The sequence below is a fragment of the Galleria mellonella genome, unplaced genomic scaffold (genome assembly GCF_026898425.1).
Source record: "Galleria mellonella isolate WM207_F2 unplaced genomic scaffold, CSIRO_AGI_GalMel_v1 utg746, whole genome shotgun sequence".
NCBI classification, from domain to species: Eukaryota; Metazoa; Arthropoda; class Insecta; order Lepidoptera; family Pyralidae; genus Galleria; species Galleria mellonella.
The window spans coordinates 2,288,378-2,294,687 of NW_026442148.1; positions in this window are offsets into that span (position 1 = coordinate 2,288,378).

Consider the following 6,310-nt stretch of genomic DNA (forward strand, 5'->3'; position numbering starts at 1 on the left):
CTAATTCCACTGATTGATTTTGGTAATTTATATTTATTTTTACAGATTTTGAATGATGTGTGCCAAAATGTAATATTTTAGTTTTATTTAAATTAACTTTTAAATTATTTTCTGTTAACCATTTTATAACATTTTGTAATGTGTCATTAATTTGTGTTTCTAAGTCATCTTTATTTTTACATTTTATTAATATAGTTGTATCGTCAGCATATAGTATACATTTATGTGTGATTATATTAGGCAAATCATTTATATAAGTCAAAAAAATATATGGTCCAAGAATGCTTCCTTGAGGAATTCCTACTTTATTTAATTTTGGGATAGATCTATAGATTTTTTTATAGCCATTAATAATTTTAAACGTCTCGGTACATTGTTTGCGATCTTGTAAATAGCTTTTTAGCCAACTATGTGCATTTCCTCTTATTCCGTATTTATATAATTTGTTTAATGCTATATTATGATCTAAACAGTCAAAAGCTTTAGTCATATCCAAAAATATTGCAGCTACGTGCTCCCTATTATTCAATCCCTCCGTTACAGATTTTATTAAATCGAAACAAGCCAAAGATGTTGAGCTATTTTTCCTAAATCCATATTGTTCTTGTTTTAAGATATTATTTTTAGTCATAAAGTCATTGAGCCTTTTTAACATAGCTCTCTCAAATATTTTAGAAATTACTGGGATAAGTGCAATAGGCCTATAATTACTCATATCACTTACATCCTCTTTTTTATGTAATGGCTTTATTATAGACATTTTTAGACTATCTGGAAAACAGCCTTGTTCAAACGACATATTAATAATGTAGGATAATGGTTTACACAAGTGAATAGAGCATGTTTTTAAAATTTTTGTGCTAATTGAATCATAACCTACTGAGTTTGTATTTTTTAATGTCTTTATAATATCCATAACTTCTATATCGCTACTAGGTGTCAAAAATATTGTTTTGGCATTATCATTCATACTGATATTATGGGTATAATTAGATTTTAATGTCGATTTTTTATTTATTGAATTTACGAAATAATCATTGAATAGATTGCATATTATATTTGGATCATTATGTATTATATTATCTATTTTAATCATATCAATTTGTCTATTTTCAGCTTCATTATTAATGTTATTATTAATTAATTTCCATATAGCTTTTCCTTTATTTTTGCTTTTTTCTATATATTTGTTGCATTGTATTTGTTGTGAAGTATTAATACATTTTTGTAAAATTTTACTATAGGTCTTATAAATTTTCGCATTTACTTTTTTTATTGTGATTAGCATGTTTAAATTTTAAATAGTATATTCTCTTTTTGAGACAACTCTTTTTTATTCCTTTAGATAACCATATAGATTTCTGATTATTAGATTTTAATTTAATTTTAATTATCGGAAAGCACAAATTATAAAATAACAATAGCAGATTATGAAATGCATCGAATGCTTTATTCACAGTAACTTGCTCGTACAATTCACTGAAGCTCAATTGCCTCATGCTTTCACAAAATTTATTAATATTCAGTTTACTATAATCCCTACGATATTCTGTCCAGGACGTGCTACTTTTTCTTTTATTTATTTTTAGTGTGATAGTTTGTGCAGTTTCGTGATCAGATAACCCTAAGTAGTAAAGCTTAGCATTCACATTTTTTATATTGCTTGCGATTTGGTCAATACAGGATTGTTGTCTTGTTGGATATTTTATATGTATTTCAAAATTATAACTTTTTAGTACACTTATTAATTCGTTAGATGTTTTATTTTTTTTAAGGTGTCAATGTTCCAGTCCCCACAAAGAATAATTTTTCTATTTTTATATTTTTTTGTTACTAAATCTAATAATTCTTCTAATCTATTCATAAATATTGACGTATCCCTTCCTGGTATTCTATAAATACAAATGACAATTATATTACAGGATATGATATCAATCCCGGAACACTCAAATAGAAATTTTTGTGATAATTGTCCTAAAGCAGAAATTTGTTTAAATTCTAGTCCTTTTTTTATCAAAATACAGCTACCTCCTCGTTTGGTATCTCGAGAAAACGAAGACGCTAATTTATAGTTGGGGATCTTTAATAAATTTTCAGTGCCCTTTCTAATAAATGTTTCACTAAGACACACTACATCAACATCCAACCTTTCATTTTTTGTTAAGTCCGTCAAGGCTATTTCTAATAGTTCCGATTTATTTAAAACGCCCGCTATATTTTGATGTAATAATGTGAAATTACTAATTTTGTCAGGGGCTTTAGTTTTATAGTTCACGAAAAAGCGTAGTTTGTGCGTTTTGTATTTCTATAATTTCGTCAGTTTGGGTACCTTTTTCTAATAAATTTGAGGAAATTATTTTTGAATTCAATACTTGATTTCTATATTTGGAATATTTTATTTTATGGTCTATGCGTAAGACTTCTCTGAGCATTAATTGACATAGGTGTAGTGCAAAAGAACTGCGTCTAGGTCTTTCATAATGATAGTGCATATCAACAAAAGTAGTGTTGTCATATTTAGTACATATAAACTTTAGCTCGTAATTTATTTTTCTTTCGTTTAAATAATAATTATATGGTATTTCGGAAATCAAAATGTTAGTATTAGATATAGATTCAATCCACTTATTTATATACATTTGAAACTCGTAGGGATTTCTGTCATTAGTTCCACCAAGTACTATCACAAAATCATTTTTATTCAACTCGCCAATAGACTTTTTTTCCGACAAGAGAACCTCTTGTAGTTTAGCTCGGGTTTCCAGAAACAACTAACAATATACTCCTTTCCGACTAATTTTTGAAGATGTTTCTGTACATTCCTTCCTTGATCATCTGCTATAACAATAATTTTCCTTTTCAAATTATGTTCTTTCGCTTCAATTCTGTATTTCTGGCTGTCATTTGGTTTTTCTTCTTTTTCTACATTTATTAATGTTAGTTGTGAATTCATTTTGTCTTCAATAGCTTGTTCTGGATGGTCAGGTATAAACATCTGTTGATCTTTATTTAAATTCTTAGATTGTGGACTTTGATCTAAAGTAGAACTACTTAATAATAATGACTTTGCTAGAGTGGCCGGTTTGTTTTTAATAGGATTTCTTTTCTTTCGTCCTGATAAAGGAGTTGCCGGAGATAAATGCACTTTCTTTAAAGATTCTACTAATTTGCAGCTTTTGTCGAGGTCTGATTTTAATTTAAAATTTTCAGTATTTAAATTTTCTATTTCTTGGTGAGCGATCTCTAATTCACTTGTAAGGTCTTTTATTTTTTGTGTTAATTCTGCATGAATTTGACTCTCACTGAATGATGTGTTATTAGGTAAACTCATCATAGTTGAATTAAATATAGAGGAATGAGAGTCTGAAATATTATGCAATGAACTCGATCGTGTCGGTTTTCGGTAAGTTACATTTTCATATGCCATTGTCTTCTTTATATAAAATCGGGCAATAAATCAATTAAAAAAAAAAAATACAATTAAATAACAAAATGTCAAAATTAAATAAAAGTTTCTGCTCTTCACTAAAAATGATCTTCCTTAAAAAAAATGTCATAAAATGTTTATCTATGTCTTCTAGAATTAAATAATAATATTAATCCACACTCTAATTTATTATTAAAAAAAAAAAAAAAGAACGAAAAATAAACTTTATGTTCGCCTGAGATTTGAAACATCAACCTTCGGGGCACAAGTCGTTCAGCGTTGCCGCCAGACCAAGTAACTTGTTGCGTCTTAGTGTGAAACATTCAATTATAATCTTTGCTAATTGACAGTTGATGTTCATAAAAATCTTAAATTATTGGAGGTGTTTGAATTTATTGCTTATCCGCTTTGACCTTCAACCGTCACTTGCACTTGTTATTACTATATATGGAATATTTATTAATAGTTCTCTTCAATATCGCTTGTATTGTTGTTAGTAAGAATATATTCATTGCACTGTTGTCATCTTATTATTGTTGATTTTTATTAATGTGGTTTACAATCATTACTTGATTTTTATAACAACCAGATCGAACTTAAATTTTACTTTTATGTTTTCTTCAGTTTGGCTGAATAATTTTTATTACAAACACGAACACAGGATATTTAATCACTAACACACAGTTTAATCACGTGTAATTTAGGTATATTCTAAATTTTCTATTTTTATTAATAAAATATACATGAACTAGATTATACCGCTAGTGCAGTCGTTGTTGCCGTAGCTCTATCCCAGGCCATATCATTGACCTCCCTATACGACATGACACCTAGTCTTTTTTTTTATACTACTGAGGTGGCAAACAAGCATACGGCCCACCTGATCGTAAGCGGTTACCGTAGCCTATGAACACCTGCAATACCAGAGGTATTACGCGTGAGTTGAAGACCCTGGTGTTTCTTTTATCTGTCCCATGTGGTTATTCCTTGATCTTCCCCTTCCTCTTTTGCCTTCTATTTTTCTTTCTACCAGACCATAAAGGTCCCAAACCACTTGTGCCTACTGACTCCCTGCGATGAATTTGAGGTCTACGTACTAACAAAAATACATATTTGCTCAGAGAAATTTAAATGCAATCCAACATCCTTCCCCCTTTTTTATGGGTAAAAATGTCATGGTAACCCCACCTGCGCTATTGGACTGGGAAAGGGATTGTTAGCAATGGGGACTAACCTCCCCATTATTAACAATCCCTTTGTCCCTAATCCTGCCTCTTTATGATATTGTACCACGAGGATGGTCAGCGAATACATCCATACACGATGGACAGCCCGCGCTCGAAAATGTATTTACTGAGCCAGCATATACTGTGCCAACATAGTGCGGTTAACGACAACGCACCGCGCTTTGTGCCACAGCGTTTCGCCTCTAATTAGGGGGCAGCTCCCCACCCTGGGCGGGAAAAAAGTTATTTTATATATGCCAACGCTAACCTCGGAAATAGTGGAAGGGATTGTTAGTAATGCGGACTAACTATCCCATTGCTAGCAATATACCCTGTCAGGTCGATCTCGACGTGCTCTCCCCTGGAAACTATCGTCCAGGTGTTCCTGTCACGATGGGCTAATTGACCTGCCTTTTCATTCTCACCTGTCAGTCCTCACTGGTTTCCCGTCAGTGCATACTGTTAGCGCGGGCGGGGTTACCATTCCATTACCATCCATTAAAAAAACTTCTTGGAAATGATAAATACTATTAAAAAACCTAATTAACCTAAGATGTTGAAAAGTTTGTCAGTATTGGGGTTTAAAATATATATATAGTATACACTATTAGGTCGACCTCCACGCGGTCTCTCCTGGAAACCATCGTGGTTAATTCTTGTGGAATTCGTTACAATGGGCTAACTGGCCTGCTTTTATTCTCACCTGTTATCTCTCACTGATGCCCCGGAAGCATACACCGATAGCATAGATAGAGTTACTATTTCATTATTATTATTAAAAAAAAACCGTAAGATTATTTGAAATGCCTGAATTTGAATGGTCTGCTTGTATACCACTATCTTACCTGTGTTTCTGCCGTGACCCAGTTGTACCTGCATGACTGTTTTCCGGTTTAAAAGATGGGGTATGGCAGTGAAATTACAGGGCACGGAAACACCATTTTTGTCCTCAGGACAGGCAACGCATAGGCGTCGCAGTATATTGTGATTCCCATACATTGAGTCTAAAGGTAGCGGTTATCCATATCCATCAGATACACTGTCAGCTTGTCATTAAAAATGTATACAATTGCTAATTTCAGTTATGTAATATTCTTATGTAGTAAATAAGTAAGCGCCTACTATTTTCTTTATAGCAAATATTTGCAAACACTATAACTAACTTTATTATGTAGGCGCTTCTTTCGTTTCATAAAATTACAGAATAAAAACATAAATAAAATTTACAATTTTTCAACAAACAAAGTTGTAAATTAAATGCCGAATGAAATAGAATTGTATTCGCGTGTTTAACATCTCCGCATAGCGACACAGCTCAGCCAATGCCGGTTACACTGTGTTGCCCGCTTCTATGTTACCAATTTTAAATGGAAGCAATTTTTAAGTGTTAATCAAAGTTTTACGTTAATTAAATAAAAAAAAACCAACGCAATGTGCTATATTAGTGCACCCCAATGAACAATTGACTTATATAAGTATATATTAATCGTATAACTAATATACTTAATATTTTCATGCTTATAATATAAGAGTTCATAGGTAATGGTTGGAAAAAATAACAACAGGAAAGAAATTTGTTGGTATTTTATTCCATTGTCGAGATTAGATTTAAATTTTCAATATAAATATACAAATTAATATAACCAAATAAACACTT